The sequence below is a fragment of the Toxorhynchites rutilus genome, chromosome 3 (genome assembly GCF_029784135.1).
Source record: "Toxorhynchites rutilus septentrionalis strain SRP chromosome 3, ASM2978413v1, whole genome shotgun sequence".
Taxonomy (NCBI): domain Eukaryota; kingdom Metazoa; phylum Arthropoda; class Insecta; order Diptera; family Culicidae; genus Toxorhynchites; species Toxorhynchites rutilus.
The window spans coordinates 220069131-220079033 of NC_073746.1; the positions used below are offsets into that span (position 1 = coordinate 220069131).

The window sequence follows — 9903 nt, forward strand, 5'->3', positions numbered from 1 at the left end:
AAAACCTTAAGGAAGGGATATTCCGATTTCAGATGTCATCATTTTACTATATTTTCTGTAACAAACAGAGCCGATCTGGCATACTGGTAACATCTGTACCTCTCACGCTCACGGTCACGAGTTGAATTCTCACTCCCGACATTCTTCCGAAAATGGAAGTAAAGTGACGAACCAACCAAATGTGTTGAAAGTCACTATAATACAGAAATGTACTCCATGTAAGGTAGGTACATGTTATTTGCAAGTGAAATGCCTAAACGAAAGTATTATATTTCCGACGAATTTTTTCACAAAAGAAATTGAGAATTATGAGGCCAACGCTGCATATATGATTCATAAGTGGCGGTGGCTCATAGCGGTATTTAGATTTTTGTTGATTTTTGTTTTGTTGTTGATTTAGCCATTTTGTTGAAACAAAAGTTTCAAATCAACAATGAAACATTACAAGTAGATCTGACCAGGAAAAGCATATCCAAACACTGAAACATTGCCAAAATATTCGATTGGCATCACCCTCCAAATCCTTGCTGAACTAGGTGCTGCAGAAATCCAACCGCTCAGAAAATTTGGGTTGCAGAAGAAGCTCTTGCATTTCATACACGTGGCATGTACTTGGGTATTAATACACTTGATGTTTGATGACACTGAAACCACAAAAATTCTCCTGTGCTCGTAAAAAAACAGAAGCCATCATCGTCCAAGAAGTATGTTAAATAAATAAATTTCGCGTGTTTTTATTTATTTATATCTCAAAGAATCACAATGGTTTAGTCATAACCGTAACCTACTCCTATGGCACCTCAAAAATTCCAATTTTTCACCACAGCTAGGACCACTTTCGACAGTTCTCAGTCGACAGTTTCCCGCCTCATTCAATTTTTTTTTTTAAAATACCGGACACATTTATTTTGCAAAATTTATGCCTCAAAAAAAATTATTATAAAACGAGACTTAGACTATCAATGTGTGGTAGGATAACTATATTTTTTTTTGTGAAAATCACAAAGAAAATCAACTTTTACTCAACGTCGTCTGTACGACCCCCTATACACGGAAAGTGTTTGCTGAGATTTAAACGGAGAGCGTAAAAAACTATATGTTAATGTAAATTCGATTCTAGATTTTTTTTGTGGCATTATGTTGATACTTTTTTTTTATTTCTGTATTATGGTGACTTTCAACACCTTTGACTGGTTCGTCACTTTTACTTTCATTTCTGAAAGAATGTCAGGAGTGAGAATTGAACTCGTGACCTCTAGCGTGAGAGGTACGGATGTTACCACTACGCCAGATCGCCTCCATATTTTGGTACTCATGTCTCTCACTTATGCCTACAAGTAGGGCTATTTTGAATGTTCAGTTAATTTTTGACAACTGCTTTTCTTACACGTGTTTTGGTTTATCTTCGATTTTCGCCATGAACATCAACATCAGCTTGCGATAAAGTTCATTTCTCATTTGTATCTTTATATTCGTCATTATATTCGTAGCGTCGAAATTGAAGATCATTGCGTGTTAGAGGAAATCAAAGCATAGAATTCAACGTCAATTAATTGAGTGTGGAATCGTTTAATGGCAAAGGATGGCCATTCATCACACAAAATCCTTGTTTTTGACGACCTAGGAACCTCGGAATGTATAGTATAACTCTTGCTATGTTTCATGAATCTACTCTCAGAAATGGCCTACACAATTGTATGGGCAATGGGTTACAATAACAGACGAGCGGAAAACGAACATAATCTTGTTTTGATTTCCGGTTTAATGATACTGGCTCTAAATGACCAGCAATGATATAAAATCCCTACGATATTGGTATTGGATGAAAGGACTTCAACAGCAGAATTCGAATATCGTATTCCTATGCTATTTTGGAATAGAAGATGAAGAAGATGGCGGTTCATTAAAAACGGCACTGGAAGACCGAAAATGGAGTTAGTGAAGTGGAGTCAAAAAAAGAAAGTGTTAGAAACTAAGATCGTGTTAGAGCAAAATGGCGATAGGAAAAGATCATAGAAAGCTGAAACGGACCGTACCTCTCACGCTAAAGCTCACGAGTTCAACTCGCACTCCCGACATTCTTCGAAAAATGGAAATGTCGAACCAACCAAACAGAGTTGAAAGTCAGTATGATAGAGCATATAAAAAAGAAAACTGAAGCGGAAACGGATCGCTCAACGCCGTTAAACGCTAAACATCGCTCAACCGCTCAACACCACACAACGGTCAACACTCAACGAAAACTAATGTTGCCTTTTCTGTATTCCTGGTCCTTTCTTTTTTTTCTAAATATGGAAATCGAACACGTTTTCAATAAAAAAAATCACTGTAAGCGATGAAAACCAACTTAACGTTCGTGATAATCAAATGAAATTATTGACAGTAATGAAAGTCTGCATTCAACCACTTTTCGAAATTCGTTCATGCTGTTTTCGTTCAATATACCAGACAAAGTTCACGCGTCTCGACTCTTGTGTTATACTTATTATGACAGATATGATGTTGAGTTTCAACAGAAGAGAATTCATCCGACACTGTGAGAAAGTTCTTTCCTTCATTCGTGAATAAATTGACACTGCGACTGTTACTTCGGACGCCACTTTCCTCTGACACTCGAAACGTCCGAAGTAACAAAGCAATCAAAACACCACGGAGTCGCACTTCGGTCATTTTAAGTTTTCGGTTTTTTTTTGCGGGTGTTGATATCGTTTTTAGGGCAATTCAACGAGTAATAACAATAATGAGCTGCTTTTAGCACGAAATGCAAGTGCTTGGATCGTTGATGAGTAGTTATTTTCAAATTCTCATCGTGCAACGTAATTTGTCATATGTACAAAGTGGTCAGTTAAAACGTCTAATGTATTATTTTTCGCTCGGAAGCTTCAAATTAAACTAAAATCACATAACAACAGTTACGATTGGTTTTTCAGAGTTATTATTGACTGCTAGTGATAAAAGTGGATTGTTTTTCTCGAGTTGATGTGAATGTTACAGAGGACTTTTTTAAAAGTTACCCGAGAAATGTTTTCTGCCAATGCTAGTTTGGGTGCAGTTATTTTAAAGCAATAGACGAATTTCATGCCAACTCGTCTCAGGAGATGGCAGCACCATCTCAGATAGAAGTGAAACGTTATGGGTGTAAAGACATGGGTCATTCAAGCAACTTTGCATACTTAAAATATTCGAAAAACAATTAGACTACTTTTTGGAAAAAACCAATTTTTTTTTTCTTAATTTTTTACAAAAATTTATAACTTTAAAACTATGATACCTACAAATTAATGTCAAAGGATGAAATGTAAGAAATTGTTTAAATTTTCATAAAAAATTACCACAAAATTTTTGGAAAAAATTTTCGCTGATAAAAAAGTTATTTTAAAAATTAAAATTCATTTTTCTCAAAAACTTATTTTTTGAAAATTTCTAAAAATATGTATATGGATAGCTCTTAAAATTTCCATACTTTGAAAGATGGGCACTATTACAGGGAAAAAGTTTTTCTAACAACAACATTTTCATGTTTTCTTTGAACTTATCCTAATTTTGTTTAAAGTCAAGATAGCGATATAGTGTATTCGAAAAAGTTTTAGATCTTGTTAAAAAATAAACTTTTGTTGAAGACATCAACTTTCTATCTTTTATGTTTTTGGAATATATGTCATTTTTGTATGGAGACTCCTGAAAAAAATAATGTTTTGCTCGTAATATTTTTGTGTGTAAATTCTCACGTTTGACATGTTCTTGACATGTTTTTAAATATAGAAAAGTTAGCAGAGCATTTAAAATGCGATAATTTATGCCATGTTGCGAATTGAACATTAATAGCATTTTTTCAAAGAAAAACATGGAAAAATTGTTGTTCGAAAAACATTTTCCATGTAAATGTGCCCATCGTCCGATGTATTGAAAACTTGTCAGAAATTTTAATTCTTTCAGAATTAGATATAAATAGCTCTTAAAATTGCTTTTGAGAAAAAAAATAATTTTAATTTTCAAAATATTTTTTTTGAATTAAATTTTTTTCCAAAAAATTTTTTTTTCGAAGAATTTTTTAGTATTTTTTCGTTAAAATTTAAACAATTTCCTACATTTCATCCTTTGACATAAATTTTGTAGGTATCATAGTTTTTGAGTTATAAATTTTTGTAAAAATTTAAGAAAAAAATTTTGGCTTTTTCCAAAAAGTAGTCTAATTGTTTTTCAAATATTTCAAGTATGCAAAGTTGCTTAAATGACCCATGTCTTTACACCCACAACGTTTCACTACTATCTGAGATGGTGCTGCCAACGGCCAGTCGAGTTGGCATGAAATTCGTCAATATTCAATAATAACATTTCCAGTTACCGCTAGTAGTCAATAAATGGCTTAAAAAGTAAGTTATGGTCAATTTTCAGATATAAAAATTGTAGAGGGTTGTGTCTTCGATACGACCACATTTTTGACGTGGAATAGCGAAATTATTTTATTCAATCCACTGGTTTATCACTTTGAATATTATTTTAGAGTGCATCGAGTTTTTTGAAATAACTTTTTGGTAGAAAGTGTGTGGAGAGAGTTATAGTTTTGCAGATTCAACTAAAGATGGTTGATTCGTGATTTATACTTTCCCTCACAGAAATAATAATATGCTCGAGAATAATAATGATGAGCAAACATCGACAGCATCATTCTTCTTCTTGAACAGCTATCGCAAAGGTTTTATTTCAGTTGATATACACACGGTCACACATTTCTAATGAACAAAACTCTGGTCAAGTGAGCACGTTGCCATTGGGCGGAGCTTAAATTGCAAAATTTTCTCTCTCCACAGTATTCGTTCACATGATAGTCTTCTTAGGTCAACCAATATTTTCAAAATATTATAGATCCCATTACTTTAATGGTATATGTTCAAAAGTATCAAAAATTCTTTTTCTTGTACTAACAATATTTTCCGTTATTCTTTAAGGATTAATTTGACTTGTGAATACGTTCTAATTATAATCTAAAAGAACTATGTGGTATAAAATACACGGAACGCAAGATGTTTTGTTTTCATATCTACCTTAAACCAACAAACTTCTTTTCTGACAAAGGCCCTAGATTCCCGTTCTACGGAATGCACAGAGAGGTAAACACTCGGTCTCGAGAGCAACTCAAAAAATGTACATTATTGGTGGAAGTTCCATCGCCTCAAAATAAAATTAAAGAAATTTCTTCCATTTCCGCTACTTCTCGGGTGAGAGACAACAGCGCCATCAGGCGAGGTGCAGAGAACAATAAAATACGCAAAATAATCACAAATTTTTGTTCGCCTCCGTTCATTTGCCATCTCGAATTCCTACTTCCTGCGGCGTTTACTTTGCCTCTTGCAGCTTCCAACACCATCTCTCAGGCGAAAGCAGAGGAAAATCAATATAAATAAACCGGCAGTACGAGGGGACACGAAAAGGCGTGCTCATTGTTCTGTGGGCAGTTCAGAACAGAGGATTACATTTGAATAAGTACCTCGAAGGATCCCAAGCACCCTGATATGTGCTTTTTAGGTGAGCCACCACATCCAAAGAATCAAGATGCGATCAAACAATTAAAAGGGTGTTTCGTTCTCGCCGGAAGCTCGATGAAACAAATGATTGCGTGTAGATCTCGTATTCTCTTATCACGGATGAAACTAGGCATTTTTTAAATTTTAAGGTAATATGCCACAAAACAGACATCGCCTCAAATTCGTTTCAGCCGAAAAACAATGTGCAAGTAAACCATCGCGTCATCACTAACGTCATCAGACGCGTTTCTCATCTCGCCTGTGCTTTTTCACCGACCCTTAGTATAGCACCCAGAGAGGAGCTGTTCCACAATGCGAAACCTTTCTCTTATTTGTGTATTTTTTTTTTTCATATCTGATTCACAGCAACATTCCACTTTGCTTCCCTTAGAGGACAACGCATGATACGTTCGACTGCAGCTGAAGGATGTCGTGAATGGAAACAATTACCCTTAAATGGGGAATCAAAAGATCAAAAAAAAATATTTTTTTTCCTTATTGTCACCACCCAGTCAACCAAATTGGTTGTTGAAGTGTGGAAAACCAACCCTTGGAGAGGCGGTAAAAAGCAGCGAGTCGTCTCCCACCACCATTTTGCTTCTCGACACTCGGCAAAGTAGGTGGAAATTCGGTTTTGCTCTTCATTTATCACCACAGGCTCTTCATTTTCGCCTTGTTTCGTTGGCTGAGACACACTCAACGCTGCTGCTGTTTAAAATAACTGCACAAAATGTTATTTCTCTCGAATCCAAGGCGTAATTTTCTGATGCTTTCCAATGTGGAAACATAATTTATGCTTGTCAATGTGTACCCCTTTATTATCACTCGTTTGTTACCTTAACGCTACAGGTAATAAACGATTGATATTAGCTATTATCAAATTAATCCCGACAATTGGTGGTTTACTTCAACAAGGCGTGCTTTCACCACTTATCCACACGGTAATCCTGATCGCTTCGGTCGTCACTGTTTCACTTACAATTGCATTCATTCCTCTCCAATGTCGGTTTCTATCTTCCGATTATATCCGCACATGAATCGTATCAACACTTTCTTCTCTGCAGAATTCGCCCTTTTCCAAAATTTCACGATGTTTTCCGTTTTCTCCGGATGCTATATTTTCGAGAACTTCACTTTTCCTGGCATCATTTTCGCTTGTTTCTAGCTTGCAAATCTGTTTTCACAAATCTTCTGGTACACTCGAGGGAATCGCCCAAAAATGTTCTTCCTCGCCCAATAACAGAATCCATTCAAGCTAGCGAATGTAGCCTGCATTGAACGAAACAATTTTTCGCACGTTTCTAACTTCTGGGCCAATCTTTTTTGGTATATTCTGCCAGCGAATGTGTGGTGTGGCTTGAGTTTCTGTTTTTTCCTCTCGGGTCAGGTGGACCAGTATTCGTATTCGTCAGCAGCACTGCCTCGACATCGCCATACACATCGAGCACAGATCTCACACCAAGAACGCATACACAGTTTTTTTCATCTTCACCAGTCAGATTTTGAAAAGGAAGATTTCGGGCCGCATCTCTCTAGCTCCAGCCGTTCCAACTAATCCTTTTTCCAGTGCTGGAATTTTCTATCTTACCGAACTACATTAATTATAATAATTTTTAACAAAAATTATCTAATATGACAACAAATCGCAATCTTAACAAACAGTCGAGCGATTTCATCAATCCGCGGGCTCAAAGGCAACTGGAGACGATTGAGAAAAGATCAGTAGCCGCCCAACTGCGCAGGACTGCAGTATATTCACGCGCAGCCATGGATTTGGGCTACAAACGGATGGAGAATACGAACGGTCCTCTCTCGCGCTCCTTGCAAACACAGTAAAGGGAGTGTCCCCTATGGAATGCTTCACATGTGCCAGCGTACGAAAATATTGACAGTCCCCGTTGAAAGCACACACGTAACCGTTAGAAATCTTCCAATCAAAAATGGCTTTTCGAAGTTAATCTTGTTAGCATCTAATTTCTTGTGCACTTGGAATTATTATATATTAGCTTGCTTCATTTGTCACTGGCCGTTCCCATTCGGGTATTCGCGAATTTTGAAGTCAAACATCGCAACCCTCCCAGCGGAGCTCTGTTTCATTTTTCTCTCCCAAGGAATCTCTTCCACCGCGAGAAAAATGTTTGGATTTTCCTCACACTGACTGGCAGATAGCGGCGAGCAAATTGCTGTGTGTGTAATTTATCCGAGATCTTTTCCATTGTCGGAGGTCCTTACATGCATTCGCTCGGCTGCCAAACGAGAAAGCCAGTCGCCAGAAATGAACATTAACATTACCGAACCGTCTGCAGGCCGCCTCAGCATTCTAGACGCCTTGGTGAGATCAATTTCCATCTCCGCTCGTAAGCGCCGCGCTCTTTACTACATATTTCCATACGCATACGTATTTTGCAATAGTCGCCAGCACAGTGGGATAGACGTGAAGAATTGAAGGCAAAGAAATTGATTGATTTTTCACTCAATAATATTTGAACGCAGGACTATGTTTTAATGATTTAAGTACCGCTCTGAATCAAATTTCGGATGCTTTAGGCATTTGATGCAGAAAACAGATCTAAACTTTATTTACAGATATTATATGGTTGATATTTTGAATAAATTAGTTCAATATGCTTTTATGCTTTCTATTTTGGTACATATTTGATTGAAAACATCAATAATTATCTAATAAAAATGTTTTTCAATTGAAGCGAATAAAAATCAAACTTCGGACACTATTAATTAAAAAAAATCAAATTTCGGACAGAGTGAAATCGTATTTCGGACAGTCTGTTTGCAAAACGATTTCTTGTGGTTTTAGGCTAAACTTTTATTTCTGTACAATTACTAATGCAATAAAATTAACGAACATGCGAAAATAACAACGACTTGGCCTGTCTAAAAGTGTGCTGCAACCTTTTATGCACACACAAATGTCTACAACCATTGATGGTTTGTAAACTTGTAATATAACTTTTAACACTTGTTTTTTTTCTAAATAACTTGAAATAATTTTCAACAGCCTCTTTTATGATATTTCCAAGAATTTATCCTTTCCCCTATTTTCCCCCAGAACGCTTGTCGTTTATTGATGTCTTTATTTTAGCTTCATGGTTTAAAATACCGTAAGGGTTATACTGCTTAAATGATAATTATATATTTGAACTCAAGCTATTTGATCTTCAAGCTAACATAATTCAAGGCTATTTAAAGAGGTTGAATTTTTATTCTTAATTTTTGTTACATAGTTTCATTTATTTTATCATTATCCTTTTGTACCAATTTGGCTTTCTTAACAAATGAAGCGTTCAAGTTTGCTCCAAAACGTGCGGTCCTTTATATGTTAATTCGGAATTTGCAGCTTTTCTGCCATTTTCAACTCTTCAAGCATTTCTATCTGCTTCATCCGTTCTTCTTGATTCCTCAACTTAGCTAATATTTGGATTTTGGTTTTCTTCCCGTTTCATCTCCTTTTCCTTTCCTCATGTTTTTGGCGCTTCGTCATTTCAATCAACTTCATCGCAGGTTCTTCTTCTTCATACAACACATCCCAGGACTCGCTTGTGTCCACTGCAGGAGTAACGAGAGGCTTACTTTTACCGTGAGTTGATGAGTTACCAGGATACATGGCAACATATGGAGGATTCAACGTTTCTTCTGTTAGAAGTTCATCCAGTCCTTATTCAGAAGCTATCTATCTGCTGGTCTGTAGTTGAAAAACATGTGTATTATTTATAAAGGATTTTAAAATGTCTGAATAAGCATTCGTTGCGTGGACACCGACTGGACAACATCGTTGCTGGACGAGCTGGACGGCGAGGGATCTTTCTCAAGGCAAGAAGGTGGGGGTGTAGTGCTGGAGTAGAGTAAAGTTTTCCAAGGGCCTTTCTCAAGGCTAGAGACGAATGAACTGAAAAAGTTTAAAGTCTCTATAATACGATACCTTACCCATACCTGAATGAGCCTGAAGACTCACATTGTAATATCAACAAACTGTCCAAAATGTGAATCGAAGGAAAAAAGTTCGATTCAAATTTCGGACACTTTGTTTTGTAATTTTTTGAAGAAAAAAAAGTCACAGGAGGGTTGTGTCCGAGACATGACCGCATAGTTGACGTAGGATTCCGTTAGGCTATCTGTTGATTTTGGATAAGTTTGATGAATTACATCGTTAAACTCTTTGATAATGATTTGGTGGTCCTGAAAAGGGGAGTTTTGTTTGGTTGTTGGGTATTGTTTGTTCACTCCACCAGTGTTTACCGAGTGATGATGACAGAAGGATGGTAAACAGTCGTTGGATGGTGCATATTAGATAAAAGATATTGAAGTGGAACGAGATATGATGAAAACCGCCCTCTGTGATCCTAGACGAGATGCCTCCTAT

At 36.5% G+C, this 9903-nt stretch overlaps 1 protein-coding gene across 1 annotated transcript in view; it reads right to left on the minus strand.

Annotated features, from left to right (window-relative positions):
• The window catches only part of LOC129779579 (acetylcholine receptor subunit alpha-like 1), a 224381-nt gene extending 216835 nt beyond the window's left edge, over window positions 1–7546 (minus strand). The window contains exon 1 of the mRNA XM_055787137.1: window positions 6505–7546. The gene's annotated coding sequence lies outside the window, so the exon portion shown is untranslated. The remainder of the gene's footprint in view (window positions 1–6504) is intronic.
• Window positions 7547–9903: the final 2357 nt, after the last annotated feature.